Here is a 19390-nt window from a genome sequence, read left to right on the forward strand (position 1 = left end):
CCGCAAGGCGAGAGAGAGAGATTTGCGCTGGCGGCATCCGGATGAGAAAGAGAGAGAGAGAGTTGGCGTGCTGCCGCAAGGCGTGAGAGGGAGAGGGGAAGGGTGAGGGGATAAGGGATAGAGAGATTGTGTGAGGGAGAGTGAGGGAGAGAGGGGGTATGGCGGGGCATGGGTTTGTGTGGGTGAGAGGGAGAGGGGGAGGGTGGTGTGTCTTGCATGGGCTTAAGGACGAAGGACAACTAAGTCAATGGGGGGGGGGGGGGGGGGGGGGGGGGGGGGGGGAATATATCCGCGGGACGGAGGGGAGAGAATGAGGCCGAAGGAGAGTGGGGAAGGGGGCGGGGGGGTGGTCTCACGCGGCTCACACCGAGGGAGCACGAGAGAGGGGTTGGCGGGTTTCTTCCTAATTTTTGCTTGGCCGGGGAGGGTAAATCGGGGGGGGGGAGAGGGGGAGGATGGTATGTAAAGAAAATGGGGGGGGGGGGAGAGTGCGAGAGTTTTATCTGATGTCCGTGGGGCGGGAAGGGAAAGATGAGTTACGGTGGGGGGGTACTGAGAGTGGGGGGGGGGGGGAATGAGTTTTTTCTTTTTTTTTCTTTGATTTTCCAAAAGCCGGATATCATTACCTGGATTCCACATTATGCGCATGTGGCAAAACCTTTGTATCAACTTTTGAGAAAGAGCCAAAAGTTTCAATGGGAAGAAATGCATACCCATGCCATGAGAAAATTAAAGAAGTTGCTGCTTATGTCTCCAACTTTGAGAAAAATAAACTATGAATGTGGAAGATATGTAATTGTGACAATGGATACTAGCCCCACAGGAACTGGATGGGCGATTGGACAAGATGATGATGATGGCAAGTGATATGTGGTGAGGATTGGAGCAAAAGTCCTAAGTGCTTGTCAACGCAACTATCCACAGGTAAAAAGAGAGTTATGGGGAGTAGTCACAACATTGAAATGTGACAAAGAGTATTTGATAGGAGACTGATTGTCTACCCCTTCCTCTAATGATCACAAGCTGCTCAACTCACGACTTAACTATGTTGAGATGGATTGGCTACATAAAGTCCTTGAATCTAGAATTTAAGAATATTGCAAGGAAAGATAATCCAGTTGCGGATATGCTTTCAAGAGCAAGGTATGAGAATGAAGAAGACATGGTTGTCGAGGGCGATGATGTAGGCACACAATTCTATAGTATCTCTCATGCCAAGGGTGATCATGTTTGCCTGTCAAATGCACTTCATTCATTTACAAAGGACCTATATCAAGGTGACTGGTTGCTCATTGGACGCTATCTAAGTACTTTGACAAGGCAAGCAGGGTGGACTGATCAAGAGTTCAAAAGAATACATAGAAAGGCCGATAGATACTTTTTGAAAAATGGGTACTTATGGAAGCGTCCAAAACAAAGAAATGAAATGCCCTTGAGATTCGTGAATGATAAGGACTCTCAAAATGAGCTTATGAAATAGTTTCATGAGAGTCTTTATGTTGGACATAGAGGCGTATGGGCCACCTTTACTAAAATGAAAGAGAGGTATTGGTGGAAAGGTATGTATAAAGATGTATCTCACTTTGTGGAGTCTTGTGAAACCTGTCAAATGTATTCAAAATGTACGTCATCGTGATGGATTGCACCGTACTTACCCATTGGCCATGCATTATAAGTGGGTGGTAGATCTGGTTACAATGCCATTGGGCTTATGGCAAATGAGATACATAGTGCTTGCACGAGAAGACTTAAACAACCAAGTTGAAGGTCGTGCTCGAAGAACAAAAAGCACAAAAGGGGTATCTAAGTTCCTCTTGGATGATGTAGTTAGTCGTTATGGCTATGTTGGGAAAATAATAGCGGACACGGGTGAGTTGGATGCTGACAAAGCAAGGGAGTTTTTCTCTAGGTTGGGCATTAAACTTGCTCTCACTACTACATATAATCCTGAGGGAAATGGTAAATCAGAGCATGGGCATCCTCCTATTATTAAAGCTTTGGCTAAGACCTACAAATCTAAAATGGGAGAGTGACCTAGGTTATTGCCTTATGCTTTATGTGATGATCGTACAACTCATAGCTCAGTTATGGGTTATATGCCTTTTGAGTTGATGTATGGTCAGAAACCTATAATGCCAATTCAGGATGTAATTCCCACATGGAATGTACTACCTTAGGAAGATGGAACGAGTAGAGAAGACCTTCTTGCTTTGTGTATATACAACAGTTAGAAAGAAGGCCTCAAGATATTGAGAATGCAGTAGCACGATTGAAAGATGCAAGGTTAAAGAATAAAGACAGATATGATAAGAGGCACAGGCTCAGACCTAAAGCTATTGAGGAAGGTGATTGGGTGTTGGTGTATGACAGTAGTCCTGAAAACCAACATTTAACAATAAGAAATCTTTCAAAGAGATGGTTTGGTCCTTATGTGGTTCATCATGTACATGGGAATGAAAATTATATCTTGCATGAATTAGATGGGACAAAAATGAAGATTCCTATCGCAGGGAAAAGAATCAAGTTATCCAAAAGAAGAGGTGATACAAATCCCTTTGATTCACACAAAGTCAGAATGAAGGCTCTGATGAAATGGTATGGATGTGGATGAAGAACAAGAGGATGATGTGTTAGATTACGTTGAAAGCAATGATGAAATCGACATGTATGTGGACTTATATGAAGATTGAACCTGCTGCAAAAAGATATGTGTGGCACATGTTAGAGGATGTGCAGGTTTAGAGGGGGTGGATGTTGTGCCATGGCACGTGTACAATGTGAAAATAAAAATATCTACCTCACTCTTTATGTTTTTAATGTGTGGGACCAAATACTACAATGTACATAGTGTGATATATGCAAAAACGGATGCCATGGTTGCAGGCGTGTACATACGTTGTCGGGCAGGCGAGGCAGGGAACGTGGCACCGTGGAATGTTTTAGCACATTAAAGAATTCCTAATTTGCTTTAGTAATGTACACATGTCAAGTGTTTCGAAGTGGCACGCTCGTTTTGCCTAGAAAGTTCAATGCGGGCAATGTTGGCAAAAAAAACAGGTTTTGTGCATGCGCATAAAAGACATGTACAAAGTGCTTAGCAAGTGGAAGAATGAGGTTCAACATGAAATTTGAGCCCAATGGCTTTTTTCCACAAATGTAGGGATGTTTCCCAGCTCGTTTGGGCTTTTTATGCACAAAAAGGGACATTTTTGGGCTAAAATGGCTAAAAATGGCCATAAAATTGTCAAAAAATAGCCTAAAAATAGCTCAAAATAACTCAAAATGCCACATCAATGATGGTTCCATCGTTGCCAAAGTAGGGAGGGAAGTTTTAGAGCCAAGAATGAGCTCATTTGGGCATATAAGCAAGGAGATACAACCATTCCACAGGGTGCTAGTGCAGCCTCCGTGCTGCTTCCACTACATGGTTGAGGATGTGAGGCCTCCAATTAGTGTTTCCCCTCCTCAAATAATTACTTGGGCTTCTTCAATGAAGTGCTGAAGCTTTCATGAAATGGTCACGACGAGAAATCAAAGCGGGTCAAATGAGCACTGCATCTGTGCAATTGGGAGCGAGGCTACACCTAATCTTCACACACACACAAGAGTTTTGAGTTAGTATTGGTTCTTTTCCACATTGGATCTTTCATGGATAGAGTTTTGTTCTATTTGAGTGTGTTTTTGGCTTTAAATCATCAACGCCTTTGCTTGATTTTGCTACGAATCCTCACAGTCAGAGGCCCAACGCTTTCCTAGTCGCACTGCGCACTTCTTGACACCGGTTCAGGAACAAAAGGTTATTGAAAACCTAGAGAATGGAGTCAGTAATATTGATATGGATGGCAAAGGTATATATGACAAATTTTCCAATTGTGGAAGAGGGCTAAGCTGATTTCACAAGAAGGAATTTGAGTATGTTACATGTATGGGGAATACGGGTACTTTGCAGCACAATGTCTTGACATTCTGAAAGCTGAAGTGACGGAGGGGAAGATGGAAGAGCTAGTACTGGTGCAGGTGATCAACAAACTTGTCATTGAAAGATCCCAAAGGAGTCAATCACATGGTATAAGCAAAGTGAAGAGAACCAAAAGTGAGAAAAGCAAAAGGCTATCTAGAATGCTAGTAGTGTTATCTAAGATGAAAGTCATCAAGTATAAATTATTACTAAAAAAAGGAGAGTGCATCATCGCACCCCAAACATCACTAGAACAAGCTACAACTTGCGAGTAGCCCGTATTGAACCATCTTTTAAAAACCCAGAACGCTACATTTTTTCCAAAATATACCCTTCACAAACATGCTTAGATGGTCCGTCCAAAGGGGCAATGAGGCAACATCAAATATTTGCAAACGTAATAAATTGATAAAATTTAGATGCCCAAATTGTGCATGCCGTAGTGTAGCATCTAAAACAGGTTTTAAATCTATAACTACATTTGAAATTTTTTTCGCATACTTGTGAGAAGAATTGAGCTTGTATAACCCACAAGAGAAGGACCTTATGCCACATTAATATCACCTGAATTCAGATCATGAATAGTGTATGTGTCAACCTCAAATTTTACAACAAGACCAAGTCTTGCTATTGCAAAATTTAGAAAAGAAATGTTTCTTGATCCCAAGCACAAAAAGTACATTAGAAAGTGTGAAGAAATTGCCATTAATTATAGTGAGTACAATCTTTTTGACTCCTTGAAGTGGATAAGAGGACTTGTTGATACAAGTGACCTACCACTAGGAAGGATATGAAGAGAAGCAAACAAGTCACAATGAGATGTAATGTGCTTTATAGCACAAGTGTCAAAATACCACACATGTGAATTTGCAACCTAAATCATGCATGCATCATGGATAGAAGGGCCATACTAACACTACACACTAGAAGCCCATTCTGCATCAACAACTAGACTTGCATATTTTTCAATGGCTATATTTGAAAAAGATTCACTTTATTTCTTACATGCCTCTTTAGCCTTTATCTTAGGGCATTCCTTTATCAAATGATCAATAGCTCTACAATAGTTGCAATGCAACCTTTTCTTTTCTCTTTCAAAAAAATTACCAGATTGATTGATGTTATGGGAGGCATTTGTCATAGATGGTTTGCAACGTGAAGAAGGAACATTGGAAGTAGCAACATTGTTATTGCTACCTCTTCTTTATGTAACAATAAAGCTTGATCAATATCACATTGTTTAGCCCCATTGTTTCTTGACTTAGTCTCTTTTAATAGCAAAATGACCAATCCATCAAGCTTAACAACACTATGAATGCCCTATGTAACAAGCCTCAAAGTGGAAGCAAATAACTTATAAAAATTTGATAATGTATTCAAGATGATCTGCACAAGTGAGTGGTTCAAAACGACTTCACCGTCAAGTAGGAATTAGTTACTCATTGATATCTGTGATTTTAGCAAGCAAAATTTCCATTTCATCTTCCTCATGCTTGATTTTTTATTCTAGCTATTTGTAGATATATGATTTTTTTGTCTCATTAAGATCTACATACAGTCCAATAGAATGTCCCAAGCCTGTTTGTTATTTTGGTTGAAAGAATGTGAGGATTATGATGCGCTTGATAAATAGCACAATTATTATTGTGAAGCCTACACATCTCTACTATCCCAGCGAGCCTATTCAACTATAGGTAAAATTTCCGTAGTAGTAGGAGCATAACTACTAGAACCTACAACATTCTCCAAAGAACCTGCATGGTGCATCATGCAAACCAACAAAAAAATTTGTTTATCAACAAACAACATCTTGAAAACATCATTGCTCTTAGCCATAGTGAAAGACTGAACCTGAAGTACAAAATACCCAAACTAAGTATAAAGTATAGAAAAATTATGCGTGTGCTATATAGCACAAACCACATATACTGTCAAAGACCTGTTATGTAGAGATTAAAATGGGACAAAATTATGCAAAAAAGGAAAAAAATCATATACATAGTATTCGCAATAGCAAAAACGGAGGAATTTTTTAGCTACAGTGCTAATTTCATCAAACACAAGGATCCCACCACCTAGAAGAACTATACTCTATTATGGGGAAGGTTTCCACCACACAAAAGGACAAAAGAAGCTATTTTTTAGCCTCAGTATCCGTAGTAGCAAAAATGGAGGAATTTTTTAGCACCAATGCTAATTTCATCCAAGACAAGGATCCCACCACCTAGACCAACTATACTCTATTATGGGAAAGGTTTCCACCACACAAAAGGACAAAAGAAGCTATTTTTCAGCCTCAATACCAACCTCAAAAGACTGATCATAAGGAAAGTTAATAAAGGGAATTCTCTACCCCCCACCCCCCTCCCTCTCTCTTAAAATTGAGCACATCCAAGCACACACTTGAAATGATTTTTTATTCAAGTTGAATTACCATTTGTGAAACCCCTCACCATTGAACTCCTCAATGTTCCTCTCTTCCATGGTGTAATGAAGGGTCTTATTGTTGGGGTATAAAGCCCAATGTGGTCGCCCAGGTAAGTGGGCGGGCCGCCAGGTATGTACACATATTCTTTTGTAAAAACCTAATAAGAACTCACTATGCTCTACACATTACAGTAGAGCAAGTTCACCATATCGTCGTGCTCTTCTTCTCGCACTCTCTCTCGCGTCGCACTTCCGCTCGTACTCCTTCAACTGGTATCAGAGCTCAGATCGAGGCTCGGGGCAGCACTGCAGAAGGCTAGAGTCACCAGCTCAGATTGGAGTGAAATTCGACAGGCGAAGACACGGCCCCAAATCCTGTGGGTGAGCCCAAAGGCCTCGGTGTTCTCAGAATTTCATTCTGAGGTCATCTCGGCCACCGGTCGGCTTCGACAAAGTTCTGCGCAGGCCATTTTCGACTACGTGGTCTCGACGGGTGCAGATCCGACTCTGCAAATTTGGGGTTTTCGGCCTACGAATGCAGGTGCTGAGGATATCGACACTCCCAGAGTGTTGATTTGTGGCTGTCTACACATCGAAGGATGGCTCACAGTTCTTGGAGGCGTGTCACATACGTCCGTGAAGTGTTCCCAATTGAAGTTCTTTTGCAATACGTCCGTGAAGTGTTCCCAATTGCAAAAGGACTTGCAACCACTTTATTGAATTGGGAAATCAATTTGTAACTCACTTGAGTACTTTAAAGGAGTAACCACAACTAAAAGGTGTCAAAATACATAACCAATTTTTACTTTTGAAAGAGACTGGGAAAATGCAAGAAAACCTTGGCGAAACTATCCATGAAGTTGTGAGCCAGATTTCCAACTCGCGTGAGTATCTTGAAAAGCTCATAGCTATTGAGGGACATAATAGGGAGTGTCCTTATGTCAAACTTCATAACATTTGGGAGCCGGCAAAACTACATGCTCACCCCTATTGAAGGTTATATGCCAACATGCTTTGTCAGCACACCTACTAAGTCCTTGACTTATGAAACGATTGAATCAGTATCCAACCCCACCACAACAGGTTTTCAAAGTTGAAAACCTAAGCATTACCTAGATAAATTGCCCATTCAGAATGTGTTGTGCTAACGTATGCTGTTAGCAGATCCGTTGGCAAAAAATATTTGTAAGCTGCCCATCCAACATGGGATGAATAGCAGCAGTAAGAGTGAGGTACTTTCCCCCAACCACTTACAGACAGTCTTCCATGACTGATGATAAACTATGACTCAACCATTGAGTATCCAGCCATATATTTCATATGGAGTGGAGACAACCAACTAGGTTGAAAGCGGGGTGGGATGAAGTAAGCTCATAGAGTTTAGACCATCCAGCCACAGACACCCATCGTGAGCCAGTGCCTTGTATGGCAGGGTGTAAACTCGTAATAAATCTGCAGTAGAGATTGCACTTGCAATGCAAAAAGGTGCAGAAAGAATAAAGTCCATGAATTTGCATGCTGCTCCAAATAATTCACTGTTAAACACAAGGGCTCATAACACATAGTGTGCATGCATTTAACACAAACTTATTGTTGACCGCTGGGTCAACAACACAACATAACTCAAGTTTCATTACAAAGTCTTATCTTCTACGAGTTATGAAATGATGCGGATTATGGCTATAAACGTCATTTGTAATGAGTAGTTATTCTAGTTTCAGAAGCCGGGATGCAATGCGACTTCCAGATTGTAAATACAAAGCCATTTGACCCTTTCAACCCCATTTTTGGTTAAACCTAAGGTAGCCTTAGTATATAAGGTACCTAGGTCATTTTGTAAGAGGACTTTTTATCATAATCAAAACTTAGCGCTGCCGTCTACTGTGTGTGAGAGAGAGAAAGAGAGTGAGCGTGAGCTTTATCCTCTCGCTACGCCCGGCTCGCTCAACACATTGGAGATCCGACTGCACCATTGTTGTAGGCTCGAGGAGAGCTACACAACAACGCCAAGCATTCCACGCGAGACGAAGCGCACACGCCGACGCATCTACGAGCTATTTGTGGCCGTAAGTGTATCAAACGATGTCTGTTTTCTGGGTACTAGTAGTCTATAGAATCGTGGCGACATAAGCTACGCATAGGTACTCATAAATTTCAGTTTCGGGCACTTTCAAAATTCTGCTCTGTCATCCTACGCGTTTTCCGCAGATGGGTTTAGAGTGAGGGTTTTGAGTGTAGAAGCTTAGGGACAGGTGTATCCTAGTGAGGGGATGGTGTTCCTTAAGTTTCGTACAAATATGGCATGATTAGGTGAGTTACCTTCTATATGTGTGTATGTGGCTAGGTGGTGTAGTTGAGGGTAGTGAGGTTCTTGATTGTGGTTTAGTTGGCCTTCCAGAGTGTTGTATGTGTAGGATGGTCTCAGCCTGACAAGCTTAAGATATTTCCTCCGTGTGCCTATCGCGTCATATGTGTCCTCGATTGACATTATGTTGATCTATGTAGTGTTTGCATGCACTTCATGGGTGTGTGAGTCGCTCCCGTCCAACATTGGCACCGCTGTCGGGGACACAAGGACCTAAGTAGGTTTCCTACTAACACACGTGTGATGGTTGCTTGATTTAGTTTCGGCTAAAGAAAGCATTTTTCTTAAGTGGATCCAGAAGAGGATATTCCGCGATCAAGTGGATAGCTAGGAAGCGTGTGTCTTACCGAGGGTCTGCGACTAGATAGGTTTAGTTAGGATCTGTGGATTAGAGTAGTTGTTGGTGGTCGAGTGATTTGTGAGGTGATAAAAGCGTTTACTAGTCCGTGTGTAGCAGTGAAGCGTTTTTCTACTCATAGATGCAAAACCCCATATGATTTGTAGGAGTAGCTTTAGGTAAGTGATCCGATTCTGATCTAGAGCTATTCATCACTGAATTATTTGCTAAAGTGCTTGATTGCATTTGAAATCACGGAAAAGTGTGCTTTTGAGGGTAAAAATGCATTAAACAATCTTTTGTGGATATTTTTGTATGACTGACTGATGCTGTGCATATAAAAGAGCATTTGTAAGGGTTCTATGAAGAAAACCTGCAATTCTGTAAACATAGACATCCTACGCGTAGGATGTCTCAAGGGGGTTCTGGAGACCAAATTTGAAAATTTTGACTACACCAGTGTGTTCAGAGGGTAGGTTTTACCGTAGTAACATATTGACTTGGGTGTTTTTCCCTATTTTTGTTGACCAAAAGCCAAAAGGCGGAGTCAGAAAACGTAAAATTTCAGAAAGGGCTCAAATTGAGTGATTTTTGCATGTTTTTGCAATTGTGAAGCATACTTGCACTTGCTGAGAGCATAAGGAAGCATCAGGGACACTTCAGTCTCAAAAAATTAGCAGTAGACATCCTACGCGTAGGATGTCTATAGGGTGATCTGGTGGAAATTTTGAAAATCTCAGGTTACCAGTGTGTTCAGAAGGTAGGTTTTACCCTATTTTCACCTGGAAAGGGGAACTTGACCATATCTTGACAGGATAAGGCCAGATAGACTGAAATTGCCAGACATCCTACCCAAATTGTGCCAAGGCATTATTCCAAGACCAAAACCATAGGATGGCTGCAGGAGCATGATCTGCATGATATATTAAGTGACTAAGAGAGTTTTCATCTCATTTGGGGGAGAAACAGGGGTCCTAAGCAGACTTTAGCACTTTTGACTGAAAAAGACTAAAACAGCTAAAATTGGGGTCTTTTGAAATCCAAACCAAAATCTGAGCATACCACTGGGTTGTTGACATCAAGGGGAAGCTTTGGGTCAAGTCTGGGGTCAAACAGGCCAAAAAGACATCCTACGCGTAGGATGTCATATGTGTGATTTTGCACTCCAAACTTAATTTTGAGCATACCACTGTGATCAGCACTCTAAGGAGAGTCTGTGGTTCAAATTTAGGGATTTTCTGAGCAGTTAGACATACTACGCATAGGATGTCTAAGGCATGATTTAGAGGCCAAATTCAAACTGTGGACATAGTAGGGTGTTGTATAGCCTTAGGCAAGCCTCCTAGGCAAATTTGGTCCAATTTAAAGTTGATTTGACTTAGGAATTCATCAGAACAGACATCAGGCTTTTGGAACAGATTCTTGATCATTTGACCAACCTATAGGTGTCAGAATCAAAAAGTAAAAGTAGCTGTGAGTTTAGCACATCAAGGGGAAGCTACAGTGCAAGTTTGAGCTGAAACAGAGCAAACAGACATCCTACGCGTAGGATGTCTCCAGCTTGATTTAGGACTCCAAACTAACCTATGAGCACACCACTGTGATCAGCACATCAAGGAGAAGCTAGGGTGAAAATTTCAAGTCATTCTGAGCAAAAAGACATCCTACGCGTAGGATGTCTCAAGGACCTAAAAGTAGGATGTCTCAAGGCCATTTTTAGGTCCAAATGAAATTCTGAGCATACCATTGTGTTGCTGGACTTAAGGGGAGTCTCTAGACCAAATTTTGTTAAATTCTGAGCATATAGACATCCTACGCGTAGGATGTCTCTAGGCCAGTTTTAGGATCCAACTGTACTTTTGACCATACAGAAGTGTTCACAGTGTCATAGAGATCCCAAATCTTCTTTCAAAATTGAATTTGGACTCATTTTGACCATTCTAAACTGCATTTTACTGTTTTGGCCATAACTTTCACAAACGGTATCGGATCGGAAAAGTTTTTATATCAAAACGTAGCCTGAGAGCGCCTCTACAGATCTTAGAGCAAAAATTGAACTATATGTATGCCTGCGGCAACCATTTAGGTCAACTTTGAAAAAAAAAATCGTTTAAGGCCTCAAAATGCATCCTGAAGTCAGGGGTGTCTAAAAGCGACAATTTACGAGAATTGTGACGAAACGGTTGCGGTTTTGGACATAGTTTTGACTTCTCCCTAACCAAAGCACTTGAACACAGTGGACTAAGTCTACTTGAACCAAGCAAAAGCTCTTAAGCCCAGAAATCATGTCTACTCTAGATTCAAACGCAGCTTACACAAGCTTGGAGATCCCGACGATAGAGGAATATCCTCCCACAATGGATCTTCCAAAGTTGCAATTAATAAAGATCCATCTTGTTGAGAGAGTTTGGATGAGTGGTCATGAGAGTGAAGGACTATATAGATACATTGACGACAAGGAGATCAATCTTTATAGGTGCTCAGATCCATACCTAGAAGAGATAACGGATTACAAGCGCTTATATGTCTACACATACGGAGTCGAGTGTCAATGGAGATCTATAGTTGTCGACAAGTATGGACGGGAATACAGAGTTGTAGAAAGCACAAATCCACAGACTGTATTAGAAAGAGGTGGATATTTGGTCAATGAAGGACCACAAATGCCTCCACCAAACACGAGAATTCCTATAGGAATTCCAAGAAGAGAGCCACCAGGATTCCCTTCAAGAGCGATAACGAGAGAAGGATTGGGAGAGTCTCTGGTTAGACTTGTAGACAATCGATGATTTAGACCATCCCAAGTCCAGAAATGGGTAAACAGAAAATACTCCGGAGATAAAGATCCGAGAGATCACGTAACGGCTTTTAGAAGAGCGATTACAGCAGAGGAAGTTTCAGATTTTGCGACACAGTTTGCGGGATTTGGATTGACTCTAGGATTTTGAGACCCTAGATGAGCTGTTTGAGGAGTTTATTGAAGAATTCTCGCCAAAAGGCATTGCTCACAACACGGTCTCGCAAATCCATAGATTCAAACAGAAAGAGAATGAATCAGTACGCAAAGCATCATTACGGATCAAGAGATATGTTAAGTTCTGTCCGAGAGTGGAATTACCTACGCAAGCACGAGTGATGCTGATCTTTATCCAGGGAATGAGAGATGCGGGCCTTCAGAAGGATCTGCATATGATAAGGAGGATGACACTAAACGAGTTGATCAAAGAAGCTCTTTATCTAGTGGATAACTATAAGGCATACAAAGAAACGGACTTAAAGAGTCAAGGAGATGACACATCCTCTCAGCACAATGTTTCACAGATAAGTGAGTCCATTGCCAAGCCAACGGCACCTATTGATCAAGAAAAGCTTATCGACGACTTGGTCAAGTGGTTGATTCCTCTTGTAAGGTCTGATTCGGGAGAGCCGAAGTGGTGTGAAATTGAGAGAAAATGGACGAACCATACGGGGGAAGAGTGCTATTATAGCATGGAAAATGCTAGGGAGAGGTATGTACAACCTGTTCCAGAAGCACCTACTCCACCTAGATACATTACGGGGAATGCACCAGGACCAGTAGGAGTTTTAAGGCCACAGCTTGTCTTAGGACAACAACCTCCGCTGCCAGGTGCTAGAATGGTAGACATGAGATACATGCCAATGATGGAAGCATCAAATAAACCAACGCCAGTACCAGCTACAATGTGGTATAGCAACCAAAGTGATTACTACCCTTCGGAGCTACAAAATGTTAGAGAAACACGTGGAGTGGTGAGGCCGGTACAACCTCCACCTCCTGGGTTTCAGTCGAAAGAAAGAAGGTATGAAATGGACGAAAGGACATTGCGATTCACTGCAAATAGAGGCTTATCTAGGTCGAAGCTTGCTTATAGCCAAGAGGAAATGCTAAAAGAATCTCCTCAACCAGAGACAGATTGTCACAAAAGTCGTGACAACCACTTGGTCAAACAATGTCCTCATACGGAGATCACTAAAGTAAATGCCTATTGTCTTGAGTGTGGCATCACTCGCTTGATCCCCAATTGCCCGAAAAACCCAAACCAAATCAAGAAAATCACGACAAATGTATTAGGGATTGTTCGGCTACCTAGTAGCTCAGAAAATGAAAATGTCGTACCAGTTCAAGTGGTTACGAGAGCACAAGCTAAAAAGAAAGCTGATGAGAATCCAGAGACAAAGAACACGGAAAGTGACATGAGTCCAAAGACAGATGATGGACCAAAGACAGATGCACCTAGTCAGAAAACCAAGAGCAAACGAAATAGTTGGAAAGCTAGAAAGACTAGGATGAAAGCACGCAGGGAACGAGAGAAAAAATCCCTAGCTGAGAAGCTTACTGAAGCTGAGGAGAAGATAAAACAACATGAGGAAAAGGAGGCACCTTCTCTTACACAGATGGTTAAACCTCTAGAAGAACCATCCACAGATGAGAAACCGAGAAGTGCTAGTTCAGGAGGATCTTTGTTGGCAGAGAAGGTTAATGAGATATTAGATACCCTCTTGAAATCCTATGATGTGAGGCTAAAAAACAACCAAACCCAAGAACACAGGTGGATGACATATCCCTATGCGGAACTAGAAAAGCAAAGGTTTGAAATGTGCCAGAAAATGATTCAAACAGCCCAAGCTTTACTAGAACCACAAGTTGCAAAACTTGAGGATGTGATCCGTGTCATGCCTACACAAGTAATCCCACCAAACCAGAAACTAAAAGAGCCAGATTCTAGTCATGAGCACAGACCAAACTTCAAAGACCCAGCATTAGAACCAAGGATAGTACTAAATACCACGGATAACTCTTCCGAGGGATTTCACCAAGCTATACCTACGGATTGTAAAGAGATAGATGGTCTTGACGAATTGTGGAAACAAGTCAGAGAGGCCAATGAAGTCGATGACCTAAGAAGAAGAGTAGACAAGATTGGTGATGAACGAGGAGTGTTTCTACCACCAATAGAGGAATTTGAGACTAGATCTCAAATGAATCTAGATGTGAGATCGTATTGGGGTGAAAAAGGATCTGTACAATCTATGGATAGTCAACCCCATTCGCTAAGAACACTACCGTCCTACATGGGAGAGTACGAGACCAAGTCAGATGTGGTTGCAGTCCCATCACAGAGACTGTCTCCCAACAAGGCCATCGATTCAAAGGGGCTAGTAGATATTCTATCTACCCCACTCACCTGTACAATAATGTTAGCCGAGTTGCTCAGAATAATACCAAACATGTGGGCTAATGTGGGTAAATGTCTAGAGAAATTTGGTGTAAAAACCCCAATGACTCAAATCGAGGAAGGCATCAAAGAGCTTGAAATGCCTCAACTAAATACTAGGCCAGTGCCATTAAACAAGGTAGGCGAGTATTACGAGGGAGAAGAGGGAAACACCACCCTTCCTGTGGAATTCAATAATGTAAAAACCATGGCAATCCTTGAAAGTGGAGCTGGTGTGGCCATTGCAACCAAAGAGTTCTGGAAAAAATGGGGAAAACCTGCCTTGATATCCACACGAATGACCCTGCAGCTTGCAGACGGACACAAGGAAAAGACCCTAGGACTGCTAGAAAAAGTACTTGTTACTTCTTGTGGCATTGAATATGAACACACTTTTGCTGTTGTTGACTTTGGCAAGAAGAACAACTATGACATCATTCTGGGAAGACCATTCATGCGACAATTGAAAATGGTCCAAGATTGGGGTTATGACCATATATACCTGAGACATATGGAAACCATAACAAAGATAAACTTGAGGGACCATAGCTATAGGGATGTGACAAGAACACCGGTTGAGGAGATTGAGTCCGCCACAGTAGCAGGATCAGAACTTCCAGCTTGGTTAGGTAAGCCTAAAGAACTGTGGATGTGTGGAGCTTCACAATGTGATAGCTTGAAACGTGAGGAATGTATCCTAGAGCGGGTTATAGAGGATATGGACTATATCCCAGAACCATTTCATGAAGAAGAGTTAGAGCCTTTTGGATGGGAACACATCTTGGCTACTCTGGATGTGTGCGCCGTGGAGGATGCTCCCACAACAAAGTTTTGTGATGAAAATGGCTATGATGTCTTTCCTTATTTTGCAGTGAGTGTAATCCAGGAAAATGAAGAGAACTAGACATCAACAAGCTCTCGAAATAAGGAAATATGAAGAAGACGACGAGTTCTATGACTCTGTAGAACACTTTGAGCTTCAAGAAGATCAACGACCCGGGAATCAATGTCATCGCTACACGAATAACATGCATCAAAAGTGGATTCCAAAGTCCTCGGTGAATACACAGCCACCACAAGAATCCTCATACATGGCTCCTAATAAGGATGCAAAGACTCATCTAGGAGGAATACGACCAGAGCAATAACAATGCTCTAATCAATGGGCTAGAAAAGTCCTCCAAGAAACTACCACCCACGAGCAAACAAACAGTAACATTCCACTACCAGCCAAAAAATCAAGGGAAAGTACAAGAAGTCAACCTTGCTGAGGATAGTAGCGATAGTGATGAATCTTACGACATCCCCTATCATCAACTCAAGCCATCACTATCACCAACCCCTTCAGCAACAACCATGACAGGTCAAAAGAAAAGAACAACAAGTCAAAGCCAAAAAGCTCGACAAATCTAGATACCAAAAAGCCAGATCGGCCAAAAAAAGATATGGATCAAGAAAAGATATCGACCAAAACAAAAACATGGAAAGCGTGCACGAACGGCTAAGAATATCACAAAGTCTCAAGCTTTCACAACTCAGGTTTGGGCTCCAAAGAAGTTGATTCAAGCACAAAAAAGTCAGGAATTCATTTGGATTCCAAAACAACCACAGTATCAACTTTCAAAGCCTGAATCCCGTCACCAACCAAGCGTACAAGGGCTGAAGAAAAGACCACTGTCGACTCACACAACAAAAAGGTGGATCCCAAAGAAGTCTCTTCAAACACAAACGAAGCACGGGCAAGTATGGGTTCCCAAACGAGCGTCAGCAACAAAACAGCCAATAATCGCAAAGAAATGGGTCCCAAAGAAGAACAACAAAACTGCTGTCAGTGCATCGCCGCTTGAATTCTTACAATTCTTCCTACGATTACAATACAGTTAGAAGAGAGCGAGTCGCTTCAATCAAGCAACGATACAGGAGCTTCAAATACCATTACATTGCTTAGAATAGGAAGCCTCGCCAACAAATGCCAATAAGCAAATTTCTTATACCCACATCTTGCACAACATAAATCTTTTCCATGCATTGACTGTGTATGCATAATAGGGCTACATTACAAGGCCTGCATAGGCACAACTTTTAATTGCCCAAGCACAACACATACTCTTTGCAATACCCTGTTGTAAAGGATGACTCCAAATAGGAAGGGGGGAGGCATTCTGAATGCGGACCTAACATTATGACTATTAGAGGGCAATGTTTTGTAAGATGCATTGAATTTTTGCATTTTATTGTGATAATTTTTTGACGAAATTTAGAATATATGCCCTCATATTAGTGTTACAGAGGAGTATGGGGAAAAAATCCATATATGAGCCCCTAGGGACATGTGTATAGTGTACATAGCATTTAGATTTCTATTTGAATGATTTTTCTTTTGTTGAGTTGTTTTAATATTTTCTTTGTTTATTATTAAGAAAAAAATAAAAAAATCCATAATCCACATGAAGAAAAGACTGACGAGAGGCCTGAGCACTACAAAGAGAAGAAGGTACAAGAAAGCGATGAAACGCGAAGTATGTTTCAGCAGCCACTACGACAGCCGAAGAACTTGTCACAAAGCAGTGTCAACATGCAACCGACAAGTCATAAAAGTCAGAGTCGAGTAGCTAAGCCACAAAATGAGTGAGGTGTTAGTCCCAAAGCTTCAAGTAATATTCTCTGTGGTCTAAGCGTCTTAGCTATTCTAGGTATTGCTCAAGCTGGAAGAGTTGATCATATTTACGTTGTGTTGCTCATGCTGGTATAAGTGAGCAAAAGGGTCAAAGTCTAAGTACTTAAGTCTGGTGAAGTGAAGGAGAAGGTCCAAAAGACACTCACGTACTGAGCACAGTGAGATACGAGTGGAGAAACTTCTACATCGAAAACCCTTCTTGGAAAGGTGGAAGCTATTGAGACATCTTTTGATGTCACATGTGCTACATTTATTCCTCAAAACACCCATCATCTCCTTCTTTCACATTGCATGCTTTTGTTGACAAATTTCTCATATGCATATAGAGTGTCCCATAATTGGCACTTGCATCAAGCACTCTTTCCGTGTTTCACCCAAGCACTCACCTTTCATGAACATTTACTTCACGTCAACTGCTCGACTCCAATAAGAGCGTATACCAAAGGCATTTTTTTTCCCACCGGGTTTTTTCCCTTTGGTCATCCAGGTTTTAGACCCTAATCTAAAGACACCTATCACCATCCTCTTGTACATAATCCTTCTACATCAACAATAAGGAAATGCTACTCAAATCAACTAACAAATGAATTGGAGCACCAATTTCAGATCATAGCATACTTCTCCTCAATGGCGAGTCGAAGAATGGCCTACAATGACAAAGCTGCAGACAACACTAACAACATGATTGCACAGGAACAAAGAAGTTACCAATGACAAAGAGCAGACATAAGGGTAATCAGAGGATCTCAAAAGCTTGTCCTTGATAATGTGTATCGAATGCTCGGCAGGGTTTTGAACCTCAAATTAGCATAATTAAGTCCTGGATTCGGCCTGACAGACAGACTTTGCATTGGAGTGCAACTTGGCCTAACAAAGTTAAGGGTTTAGCCATACAATTTCTACAATATCCTTACAAAGTTTTCATTGGCTCACAAGATCAGAAAGCCACAGTCAATTCTACAGATTGTAGAAGTTGTTTCTGAGAATCACAAATACTCCGAATTGACAGATTTGCTGCAGCAAGTGATGGATGGAGCTTTCTCTATCCATGATGATAAGAGTCAAGTTAAACAACATTGGGTTCTTTTTGAATTTAGATCTGGAAGTAGACCTATAATGACAGAAACAGATGCTGCAGCTCGGAGCGTGGATGTGAAAGACATAAAGTTCGTCATCAATTATGATTTTCCTGAATCATGTGAAGACTATGTACATCGGATTGGACGAACAAGACAAGCTACTGCAAAGGCTATAGTCTATAATTTCTTTCCAACAACCAAACGACAGCAAAAACCACATCGCCATCGACAATCACGTCATGTCAGGGACGACATGAACGCGGAAGGGGGGAATGTTGACCGTTGGGTCAACAACACAACATAACTCAAGTTTCGTACCAAAGTGCTACCTAGTAACCCCTTAGTCCTAACAAATGGTATCAAAGAAAGGTCTATTAGTAGCTAATACACATAAGGGAAAATACTCCTTGAATTGAGTGGGAGTGATGGCATAGGAGGGTAAGTTCAAGATTGAGAAATTCAACGACAAGAATTACCAACATTGAAAGATGTAGATTGAAGTTTATCTCTACCAAAAATATCTCTACTTGCCATAGGGTGTCAAATTTTTGGGTAATAGACTTTGGGGCTTCACTCCATGCAACACCCCACAAGAAATATTTCCAAGATTATACCAAAGATAATTTTGGGTATATGTACTTAGGGAATGATGAAGCTTGTGAAATTGTTGGCAAAGGGACAATTTCAGTTAAAACTAAAAATGGAAATGAATCTATGATTAAAGATGTTATGCATGTTCCCTCTCTTTACAAAAACTTAATCTCTATAGGTTAATTGGATGATGAAGGCTATAGTGTTGCATTCAGAAACAAATGATGGAAGGGCTTGGAAGGATCTCATGTACAAAGATTACTTGGAAAAAAAAGCAAAGATGAGTATATGGAGCTTGAGGAAAATGAAGAATCAATGAGTAGAAGTGGTTACAACTTGTAACAATTCCAAAAAAGATGAGGAACCTCAATCTATAGACCAAAGATCTACCAGAGTTAGTAGACCTCTAGAGAGATTGATTCCTTCTTTCAACCGTCTCTTGGTCACAGATTCTAGAGTCATATGAAGAAGCTATGAATCCAAAGAGAGTGGATGAAAAGCATGCAAGCAAAGATGGACTCATTGCAACAAAATCAAACCTGAAAATTGGTTGATTTACCTAAAGGTAAATGTACATTACAAAATAAATCGGTTTACAAGTTGGAAGAGGAAGAAGAAGGAAAAAGAAGATACAAGTCTACATATTTTGCTTCCATGATAGATATCAAGAGCACTTTTTGTAACTTTGAATCCCACCTTACTGCTATGCCTCTAATGGT

Source organism: Adiantum capillus-veneris, chromosome 26 (assembly GCF_014529385.1).
Source record: "Adiantum capillus-veneris isolate H3 chromosome 26, ASM1452938v2, whole genome shotgun sequence".
NCBI lineage: Eukaryota > Viridiplantae > Streptophyta > Polypodiopsida > Polypodiales > Pteridaceae > Adiantum > Adiantum capillus-veneris.